Source organism: Pezoporus occidentalis, unplaced genomic scaffold (assembly GCF_034315485.1).
Source record: "Pezoporus occidentalis ecotype Australia unplaced genomic scaffold, CSIRO_AGI_Poc_V1 ctg82, whole genome shotgun sequence".
Taxonomy (NCBI): domain Eukaryota; kingdom Metazoa; phylum Chordata; class Aves; order Psittaciformes; family Psittacidae; genus Pezoporus; species Pezoporus occidentalis.
Window position 1 is genome coordinate 1,409,459 of NW_026916181.1, and position 12,009 is coordinate 1,421,467.

Here is a 12,009-nt window from a genome sequence, read left to right on the forward strand (position 1 = left end):
CACTTTTTTTTTTTTTTGGCTGTTCTATAATGTGTCTTTTCGCCTTTGTTTTTGATTATAAATTCCAGCCCAGAGCAGTGTGACCTTTCCCAAGAAATGCTCTTGTGAAACTGGCACACTAGAATTGTAAAGAGCTGTTTGGGATTGTGTTAAGTGGCAGGACGTTACCTTTCCAGAATTTATTAATCTGAATATTAAAACAGAAAGTGCTTCTTCCACTAGTGTAAACATTATGAAAATTGGAAATTGAATTTCCATCCTATGGGAAATTTGGATAATTTAATATTTATAGCCCTTTAAAACAGGAATGAAAAATCCAAAGGATCAAAGCCTCAGTAGAACTCAGTTCTAAAAATTTAGGCTGGTAATTTTGAGGCCAGATGAGTAGGGACCCGTCATCTCCCTGAACTTCTGCAGTGCCTCATGGGAGCAGAAGTTTTCCTTTCCCATTGAAAACAGTAGTCTTTCTAGTTTCCAAAATGTACCTTAGCTGTTGTTTGCCATTTTATTTCACATCTGCTTGAGCTACATGGAAGACTTTTTTCTGAGAAAAAATTTAAAAAAAGGTGAACTAGACCCTTTCCTTTTTTTTTTTCTTAAAAAAAAATTAAAAAAAAAGCCAAGAAGCAAACAAAATGTTACAACCAAATCTGTTTCGTAGTCATGATTTCTTTGGAAATTGTTAGCTTTCCTAGTAAATCCCATATGCATTCATGTGACTATAGATGTAATTATCTACATATAAATAACCCAGCCTTCAACTGATATATTTGCTTGTCTCAGCCTTTTCCTAATGTTCTCTTTGTCTTCTGTCTTTAATTTTGTGTGTTGTCAGAGAAAACATCTTGTCACATGAACTATGAAAGAATAAGAGCTGATGAAGTCCCATTCAAAGTCAGTCTTGAAGAAGAGGGGCCATCAAAATTCTTCATAAGCTATCATGGTACTTCATATGTCTGCATTCGTATGTCCCGTACAGAAAAAAAATACTTATAAAGAAGTGGAATCAACTACTTCATTGCAAACTCCATTACTATCATCAGTGAGGCTATGTTGGAAAATTGCAGAACCAGGAGCAGTACTTATTTAGAGGATTCCTCTTTACTCTGCTAAACCTGTCTGCCTGGTGCCTGCCGTCAAAGCATCCTTGTCCCACAGAAGCTCACACATTAGAAACATGGCATCTATTCCCAATATACTCTTCAGATGCTATGCCAAAGCCAACAAGGTGAGAGCAGTAGACAGTTTGGAGCTCAGCGCTCGAACCTAGGGGTAGAAGATAAGAAGTGAGGACCTCTTAGGACAAGAGATTAGTCCTCCCAATCTCTTGGTTTCAGAAGTCCCTGTCACCTCCATGATTACTTGCAGAAGAAATACTTGATGAACTAAAGCCGGCTAGCCACCTGCTGTCACACCATTAGGGAATGAATGCACAAAGCCTAGAAGAAAAATGTGTGTTGCCTTCCAGATTGCTCCATGACCGCTGTAAACTCTGCTCCTGCTCATTGTGCCCCCAGTTTGAGAGGCTCAGTACTTGTGAAAAGATACATTTCAAATCTAATAGTGTAACCACTTTTGTTGACAGATTTTGCAGGCAGTAATTGGTAAGCCTGCCAACACTGGACTAGCAACTGAACCAGAGCAACACTCTTACTTGTTCAGAAATGAAAATGATGTGACATCTAGACTTGTTTTTCTTCAGAGATATCATGACTAATTATTCTGCTTTTGTTTATCTCAGCACAGCATGCAAAGCCGCGAAGTTTATTCAAGTCACTCTGGATTTGCTGTGGGACAAAGAACACAGGATGTGGCTACATCCAGTGAACATATTTTTCAATCAGTTTTCCATAAAATTCCCTCCCCACATGCACGCAAAGAAAATAATCAGAATATTGAAATAGAGCTTGTTGTGAAACTTCCTTTTGTCCTGTGAGAACTTCAGGTTTCAAAAGCTTTCCTGACAAAACTTGACGATTTTTGTAATCTAGTAATCTTTGAAAAATTCAAGATGGGTAATTTAAGATATTTTTGGACTTTTAGGTGCCTCTAAGAAATAAAATAAAAATAGAATAATAAAAATACTAAAACAGGAACCATTTTCTTCAAAGAAGCTCAAAGCTGTGAACAACAACTCCGAAAAACATTTTTCTAAATTTGTTAATAGCTTTTAGCTTTTTTTTTTTTTAACAACCTGAAGGAAATGGCTGCATTTTGGTGAATCAGGAGTCTCTCTAGGAAAAAAAAAAAACAAAACAAAGTTAGCTAAAAATTCTCAGACAATTTGAATCCATAAATGCTTTTGTTCTTCATTTACTGAAAAAGCAAGCAAGCATGAGGAGGAGGAGAGGAAAAAACGCACCGGGGGTTGGCAATGAAGTGAAAAATGGCAGTTTTAGTCTCCTTTTGTTTTTTTCTCTAGTGACCTATTCTGCTTCTGAGAACTCCTCACCTAACTCTCAGCTGCTCTGCAAGCGAAAGGGAGTGAGAGCTGCAATGATGGACTTCACATGTGAGGCAGAAGCAGATATACTTGGACGTCGTATTGAGTAGGGATTGTGAAATAGGGAGTTCTTGATCAAGGACTTGAACTTCTCCTGGCATTCAGGTTAATGGCCAGGGTACAAGAGCAGCTATCATCTGCATTTCATGCTCGCTCACTGGTTGTGTTTCTGGGACAGTATTATTTATATTGGAAACTTGTTGTTTCCCTTTTCCCTTTCCCCTTTCTTTTTTTTATCTGATTGTCCTACTTCTATCCCAATCTACTTAAAATGCCCTCCCAAAATGCATTAGAAACTTTATTACTGAGCAGCTTTTGAGCAATTGTGAGATGATGTTGAAAAATCCAGTTTTAGTGAATTTTCTCTAAAGAGCAGGTAGGATCTCAGCTATTGACCAGGATGGATTTCTTCATGAAACTGTTAGGTTTCCACTCCTCAGGACTCTGTCCTGTACTGTGTCCCAGAACAGGGAATCTAGGACTTCCAGACCATTTAAACACACTGTGGTGAGAATGGTGGCCTGTATTCTGGGAACTCGGTCACAGTGAAAGCTTTGTTATTCCAGCATTGATATTTCTGGACCCTTTTGAAAAATTGAAAGAATTTTCCCCACTTGATCAAAGGCTTCTTAGGTGTCCAGACCATGTGTCCAACACAGGATTAGGCTGCCCATCCCTACAGAGGTAGTTCAGGATGCAACATGAGGAATTAGGAAGGAAATTGTGCCTTTGGCGGTGGCAGGGAACCAATCCACCCAACCTCTACCAGAAAAAGTTCTTTTTGCTTTCCAGGTTTCTTTTCCTGGAAAAGGTCAATTTGCAGGCTATCTGAAAAACAGTGATGTTTCTATTCATGTTCAGTTTAAACTGGGTTTTTACTGTACACTGGAAATGTTCTACTTTAGACTTATGTCATCATAGAGAACATTTTGCTCTTTTGTTCAAATATTTTACCACTTTGAGAAGATGGCAGAAATTATATCAGCAAAGAATAATGCCAGGGACTTCAATAATTTACAGAATCACAGAATCACAGAATGCTTTAGGTTAGAAGTGACGTTAGAGATCATCTATTTCCAAACCCCTTGCCATGGGCAGGGACACCTCCCACTAAACCACGCTACTCAAGGCTTTTTCCAACCTGGCCTTGAACACCTCCAGGGACGGAGCATGCACAACTTCCCTGGGCAGCCCACTCCAGTGCCTCACCACCCTTGCAGTAAATAACTTCTTCCTTATATCCAATCTAAACTTCCCCTGTTTAAGTTTGACCCCATTACCCCTTGTCATATCACTACATTCTCTAATAAAGAGTTCCTCCCCAGCATCCTTATAGGCCCCATTCAGGTACTGGAAGGCTGCTGTGAGTTCTCCAACTTATATAACTCATGTAGGGTCTGAATCCAGATATTGAAAATTTTAAGGTAGCAATTTACTCCAAGTGAGCTGCTTTGTAATCCTGATCTCTTTCACCAGATTACAAGATTCTTTAAGGCAGTGAAGACCTCAGAGAAAGAAATTCTAGCTGCCTCATGTTTTCTGTAGGGCAGGAGCCTCACAAAACACTTAGCTCATCCTGAGTCAGGACTTAAGCCTGGAAGGAAGCAAAACCTGTGGGCTGTTAGAATGAGGGAAACTGGAAACAGACCTTTGCTGTCAGGTTTCACTCATTCGTGTTAACCCAAGGTTTCCCCAAAGGCTGCAGAACAAATTCCTTCTGTGCAGGAAGTGCTCAGGCTGCAAAGTGCTAATCCAGAAGTTCAAAGCCTGTGTGAGGAAACATAATGCTTCCTCTAGAGACTTTTCAGGGGAGAGTGGTTGACCACAAGAAAATAAAGACTCTCACAGCTGATCGTAAGCCTGTGTAAGAGTGCTGTTGAGGAGGCACCTAGGAATGACTGACATTCCAGTTTATGAATCAGTAGGGAAGGAGCAGCCCAGGCCAGCTTTTGGGAGATGCCTGGGCTGTCTGCCACCTCTCAGATGATAGGAATCCTGTGGGGAAACAAAGGGGAGACAGAGAAGTCTGATGACTGTGAGAATTCAAAGCACTATAGATCATGATGATGGCTGGATTGACACAAAGTGCCATGTAGGCATGACGGTGCCTGCTGTGAGCAGCGACCTGAGCTCCAGTATAACAGTGCTATGCTGTGTAAAGGTAAGGCAAATGGATTTTCTTCTTCTTGGTCTTCAAGGTCAGAAAGAACTTGTGGGCATGCATTTTCTTGACTATCTCTGTATAATGTTTATTACAGTGAATCTGAATTTCTTTTGAATTTTCCCACGAGTGGAAAGTCATATGGGCCCAACCCTGCAGCTCACCCCATTAAGAGAATTTCAGGCTTCATTCATAGCTTTCTATCCTGCTAAACCTTGCCTCTGCATTTCCTTAATTCAGATGAATTACTTGAAACTGATTTTCTTGTGACATGGGTGAATATTTTATCTACCAACTTGTTGCCTTGATTTGGTCAATTCTGTATTGCTTTGTATTGTTACTTCTCCTGTTTTAGCTTTCCTAAATAGTCTTGGTTTAAAGTCAGTATGGACTGAACATTAAAGGAATGTCCTCCCCTTTCCTAAATAATTTATTTAGCTTTAATAGAACATGAACAGGGCTGATAGCATGTGGCTTTTGGAACATGAGTCACACCACCTCCAAAACAATTTGTGATGTCCCCTTTGGGATTACACAAGTTAGTCATTTGTTGGCCTGAAGTCTGGACTGAAACTGTTTCAGCTCAACTGAAATCAACTTTCCAAATGTATTTACTCAGAGTGAGATCCATGAAGTGCAAACACCCCAGGCATAATGGTGCATGGAAAATAGAAAACACAACTTGTACTCATTTGCTGTGATAAATGATCACCTCAGAATCCTAATGGCCATGGCAGTCTATCAACGTGTTCAGCTCCTACCCAGCACCAGGTGAATGGCGGTGGTGGATGAATGTGGAGCTTAAATTATATTGCTGATCTTGGCAGGGTCTGGATAATCTAACAAGCCTGATTAGATACTAAATAAATACTGGCCTTACAATATGCTCACCAGTGTTTAACTTGGATAAAAGAGGCCGCAAATACTGTTGCACTGGGTGATCTGGCAACAGGCAAAAACACTTTAAAAGATCCATTCAGACTATGACAAAAGTGTTTGAGAAGGAAATTTTGGTGGAATCATGTTTTGCCTTAATGAAAACCCTCTGTTCTGCTGTAACTGAAGAAAATCAGCTAGCTTTTCCCCTCATTACTTCAATTTACATGTTACTGTATTTTGAAGGTAAAAAAGTTTTGCAAAAACATTAAGTCCCCCAACAGACCCTGGATGACAGGTTAATATCTATGGACAATTTCAGAATGATGCAGAGAATTTCATGATCCCACTTGCTTTGTAGAGTACGCTTGAGCAGGAAAGTGGAAAATACATCAGAAATGAGACATAGGAGACCTGTCAGCTTCAGTCCCTTTGTGTGCGTCCCAGAATCTTGCAGATGAGCTCACTTATTTTAATGCCGTATTCATTGGCTTTGGCAAAGTTTTTTTTTTTTTTGAAAACAAGAGACATCTCATAAGGCTGCATGCACAATGTCCTTATCAGCATCATCTGAGGTGCCTGTAAGTTATCTCAGATGTGAGAATAGCAGCTAGGACAGAAAATGTAAGGGAGAACCCACACCTTTTGGAGCAGTAAATAGAAGATACTTTAAGGTATTAAACATACCTTAAGGCATTTAAAATGGCTTCTCTTTGGGCAACTGAACCCTGCTTTGTGTGTCTCCACTTGAGCTGGGTGTTTATTACAGTCTACCAACATTTAAACAATATTGCAACAAAGCCTAAGAGCACTTTGTAAGAACAGCATCTCTTGGCTCTTTCCAAGTATAAATCAGCATAGTTCAGTTATGTCAACAGAACTGTGCTAATATGCTTCCACCATAGGTTTGTTCTCAAGGTTAGCTGTGTAATGACAGACAACCAGTGTGCAATTTTTAACTATATATAGGTGCTTTCACTTAGAAGTTTTTATTTCCTTACTCAATGAAGAGGTTGTCTTATTCTCCCATTTTCTCAAAGACTGACAAAAACTGAATAAACAGCTCTTCTACAGTCATCAACCAGTGTGGCCATCCTGCCTTACAGAAAAGAGTCTGGACTTCTCTCAGGAGAAGAACTTGCTCATCAAGACTTTAACGTGATTAAGATTTCTATTTAAATATTTTTTTTTCCTTGCAACTCCTTTGAGCCATCCCTCATGCCAATATAAATCACAGGAATTTGAGTGGAACTACATCCAAGCAGACCAGCAAAACTTTTAGCACACTATTCTGCCCAATGAATTTTAAATCCAGCTATCCACAAGGGGAAAGTCAATCAACAAACCTGTGCATCAACGTATTTGTTGTTTTCAGTCTCCCCCAAATTTATGTTCCCATAGGGTTGTGCAATGTAATCCCTGCTCCCAGCAGTGAGAAATCCAGACCCACAGCACCCTGGGTGCTTGTCAGCATTTAATCCTGCCAAAATAAAATCTCACTTTGGTTAATTACGTGCTGCCCCAGGTGTTTGTTAACCATTTTCTTAGGTTAGCGCCTGCAAGATCAAGAAATGAAGGGGGAGGCTCATCCCCTCCCTCATCTCATCTCATCTCCAAGCTCCTCCAGTTTATTAGCTCTACTCCCTAAGGTGTAACCGAGTACAAACTGAAGAGATGTGTGTGCTTTCACTTCTTGTGGCATCATAAATTATATGGGTAAAGCATTACCTAATTCATTTAACTTGTCATGGTTTGCTCCCCTCAGAGGAAAGCGCAATGACTTTAAGAGCAAACATTTGGGGCTGTGATGGTGGAGGTTTTGTGTTAAACTGGGAAAAAAAAATGAGATAGGAGAGCTGGCCATCAAGGGGGTCTCAGAAACTTGAGGTTCAGTAGTTTCTGGTTGACACTGGAGAAGACCTACATGGATATTGTGGCTGATAGTGCCAGATTTATGCCAAATGGGGTCACGTATAAAGTTAATGTTCATGTCTCAACTGAATACTTGTAAGAAACACTGTGTACAACCATATGTCTGTGTCCACATTCTTACACAGGCATCAGACATTCCTCAGCATTTTTTTTTCCCTTTAATCATCCAATTAAAAAAAGGTTATTTTGTCATATTCAGCTTCTTAAAGGTCAATGTTAGTAAAACAGGTGAACCTGCTTGAGCAGGGAGGTTGGTCTAGATGACCTCTGGTGGTCTCTTCCAGGCTCAACCATTATGTGATTCTGTGAATAGAGCTAGCACATTTCATAGTTTACTATAATGTAGTTATGTTGACTTACAAATGAGGGACTTTTCTAGTAGTCCTCACTTCCATATGGGTATAATATATTTTCAGTCAAATGGATCATTTCACATAGAGATGTATGAATGGAAACCTAGCTTAAGACTGAGCTAAAATGCCCTTCGAATACACTTAAATTGAAATAGACAGAACCTCAGATAAGATACCGTTTGCTCTCCCTTGTGCAAATGTGAGTGGTAGATGATAGAAATTCTGATGGACATTTGATGCAGCAGCTATCATACAATGTGAAGTCCCCATTCGTTGTAGGAGGTTTCTACTGGAAGGTGTCTCTGCCCATGACAAGAGGGCTGGAACTACATTCTCTTTAAAGTTCCTTCCAACCCAAACCATTCTATGATTCTGTGGTTCTATGATTACAGCTACAACAGCCAATACATGAGTTCTTGTTGAAAGGACTCATCTTTACTTCTGTGGTCTAACTCAGCATCGCACTGGCAGTCCTCATACTGCACTCTTCTTTACCACATGCACCAGTCTTCACCCTTGGCTAGATATAAGCTTCATTGTTTCCTTCAAATACAATGTCTCCTGCTGGTCAAGAATGATAAGATATTGATTCATACTCAAAGATATCATGGAGGCCTCCCGAAGTAAGCATTGCCTTCTTGATAAGGAATGTAGAAATTCTCAAAACTAAAATTTGGCTTGCCAGTTTTGGAGACAGGGCTTGAAATCTTTGGAGGATTTTGCAGCTCTCATTTTCTCATATTTTCAATATTTTTTTTTCTTCATGAAGAAACAAAATATAGGTAGTGCAATATTTGTTATAAATGTAAGAAATTATATTGGAAGATTGAGTGTGTAAAAGCAAGATTGGTGTTGAAGATGATATTAAAAGTGATATCGCAGTAAAAGAAAGCAATCTGTTGCAAGCCTTTGTATCTCAGAGGAGCATGAGTAACAAATGCATCTGGCGGTTCATCACTCAGCTGCGTAGGATACATTTAAAAACAGATCTCAGTACAGATTTATATAGAGTCTAGTCCTGTTTACACTTCCTATCAAAGAAAAATCTCTCCTTTTTGGGCAAAGGAGTTCAAGCATTGCCTGGGAGGATACTGGGGACTCATGCTAAGCACTTGGAAGGATGGGAAGCAGTTCATCTCACAATAAGACCGGAATTAAAATAGGACTTGTAATCTTTCTTAGAGGAGGTCAGTACACAGGGGGTCACTCCTGTTATGGGAGGCATGCTTGCTGTTTGTACTTCAAATTAAACAGTTGGAGGATCTGTCCCATGAGTTGTAAACCTTATCCCCTAAAAGGCAGGAATAGGAATATAGGGAGGCCACGGTATTACAGAATAAACCTTTCACATCAGAACAGTTTTTACCGTCTCCTGATCTACAAACCCCCTTCTCTCTAGCCTTGAAAGCTCACCATGACATGAAGCCTTCCTCTACAATATCTGCTTTGTAGCCCTTCAGAAGATGTCACACAGCTGACAGACTTCCTGTAGAACTCTCAAAGCTGGAAGCTCATACACAGACCCTAAATTTCCCACCATCTTGTTCAACCTGGAGAAGAGAAGGCTCCAGGGAGAACCTAGAGCAGCTTCCAGTGCTTAAATGGGTCCATAAGAATGCTGGAGAGGATTTTTTACAAGGGCAGGTAGGAATAGGACAAGGAGGAATGGCTTTCAACTGAAAAATGGTAGATTTAGATTAGATATTAGGCAGAATTTCTTCCTTGTGAGGGTGGTGAGGTGCTGGAACAAGTTGCCCAAAGAAGCTGTGGCTGCCCCATCCCTGGCAGTGTTCAAGGCCAGGCTGGACAGGGCTTGGAGAAACCTGGTCTAGTGGAAGGTGTCCCTGTCCACGGCAGGGGGTTTAGAACTAGGTGGTCTTTAAGGGCAGGGAGTTTGGACTAGACAATCTCTAACCATCTAACCATAATGATTCTGTGATTCTGTCCTTTCCAACCTAAACTGTTCTATGTTTCTATGATAGGATGCTATGATCTAGCTGTAGGCAGACTCCTCTCCCCCCAGCTTCTCAGTGGCACACAACCTCACTTGTGCCTGAACTTTCTGGGATGCCCTGGGGGAAAGCTGTGAAAAAAAGAAATGTCCAAAGGGTGCAGTGTGTTTTTATTTGTGCATATTTCATGACCCTGTTGCCATGGGCTGTGCTACAGCACAAAATGAGCCTTTTCCACTGACATTGAAAATCCCACAGAAGTCTTAAAACCTGTTACAATACACCAGACTTTCCTGGCACTCTCCTACACTTGATGGCAGCTCTGCATTGAGGTAAAGAGGCACTCTGCTCCAGATAACACAGTAGGTGGGGTTGGAGTAACTTGAGAGCCTTGTTTCCTCATCTGGCATGAAACTGCCTCCCCTACCCTCATTCCCCTATCCTGCAGCCAACACTTGATTTTTATTGCTGGGCTGGTTGTCATGGGAACAACCTAAAAAGAGGTAAGGTAATGTTGCAAGGCTAAATATAAGCAAAGCATTGAAAGAACTTAGGCTTAGGACTCCCTTGTGACTGCCCTCAGAGCTCGTATAGCACTGCTGCTGAAATGGGACCCAAGGAGGGTGTTCAGCTGCAGGAGGCCACTGTGATTTACAATTATGGGGACAAACAAGCAGGAAAGGGCTTACCTGGTTTGAGAGAACTTCCAGTCTGATAGACACAAGGTGGGTGGCAGGGTCTTAGGGAAAGGAAGAATGTCTTATTTTGTATTTGTTCAGAGCAGGTGGAAGTAGTACCCCTATTCACTGTTTAGTAGGATGGTTTCTTAGGATGGTTCACAGCATAGCCTCTTCTTTTCCAGTACCACTCACATCACCCCTCCTAATGCTACAGATTAAGTGGAAGACCTTTACAACAGAAAAATAAAAATTATTGGGAAGAGAATAGGAAGGAGATACTATGGGTATCTTGCCCCAGGGAATATGTGGAAGAGAAGGGTCCTCATTGTCCTGTGAATACATAATGTCCTAAATAGAAATAAACATGAAGGATTGGGATGATAATGATGCAAAAAGTCCTTCCCTAGAAGGTTTTAAGCAGCAAATGAGGGTGAATGCTGGAATAAGAATTTAGCTCATGACAAAGGAGTGTGACAGCAGAGCACGGCTACATCAGTGAAGATGCATCTGCTGGTCTCTGGCACTAAGCACAGGCGAACTGTTCTGAGATGCCCCAGAAGGGGGCAATCATGTACATACAATCTAGAAGACGACAGCTGCTCACTTCTTGGGCTTTTCACCATCTTGAAGGACCTAACAATTTCCAAGACATTCAGTTGAAATCTCCCTTTGGCTCTGAAATGTTGAAGTGTTTGAGTAAGTCTGCAAATGGTGTTGGTCGTGGCTACTTCTGAAGGCAAAGGTATATTTTTTTTTTTTTTAGATCTTTAATAAATTTGTACCAAGACTCACTGACATCATCGTAGGTTAATCTCATGGTGAGGTCATCTTAATGTGCTGGTGATTTTCAGTGAAGTATCTGTCTTGCCTAGTGGAGTTGGTATTTAAATCCTGCTCTGGAGGAGACTGCAGATACCAATGCTAGCCAAACAGGAAAAAGCCTAGTTCTTGGGAAAAAAAAAAACAAGTATCTTAATACAGGACAGGTGCCACATTTGTGATTTCAAGATTCACTGAAGTTATGTCTACACAGATGTGTAGCAGAGGCCAAATGTGCCCAGTTGTTCTGTTTTGTTCAAGTTGAACAAACAACTTTTCGTTTGTTCAAGTTTTCTGGGTTCACCTTTGTAATATAAACTATTAATTTCACAAGGCTGTCTACTGGAACATGAAGATTAAAGGATCTGACTTGTCTATATGTCTTCTCAGGACAGAGGAGTTAGGGTGTCAGCAACCAGAAATCAGGAAGAAAGAAGGATGGTTGGCAAAGATTTTCTCTTCTCTAAGCCCTTGTCCTCAAGGAGAACAAGGTGGAATAGAGTTTATCTTCTTACCTGGTAACTCTGCAGAGCTACCAGAGTTGCAGGGGGTGTGTTTGTGTGGGCATGTGTGTGTCAACAGTGCAGACAGTTGTTATGTGCTGTCGTGATTTTAACAAAAATTTCTAAGTGGATGTGTCTTTACATCTGTCACAAGTCTTTCAGACTTATGACATCTTAAAAATTGGGCTCCAGGGAACAGAATGTGTTTTCTGAGAGACATGAAATATTTT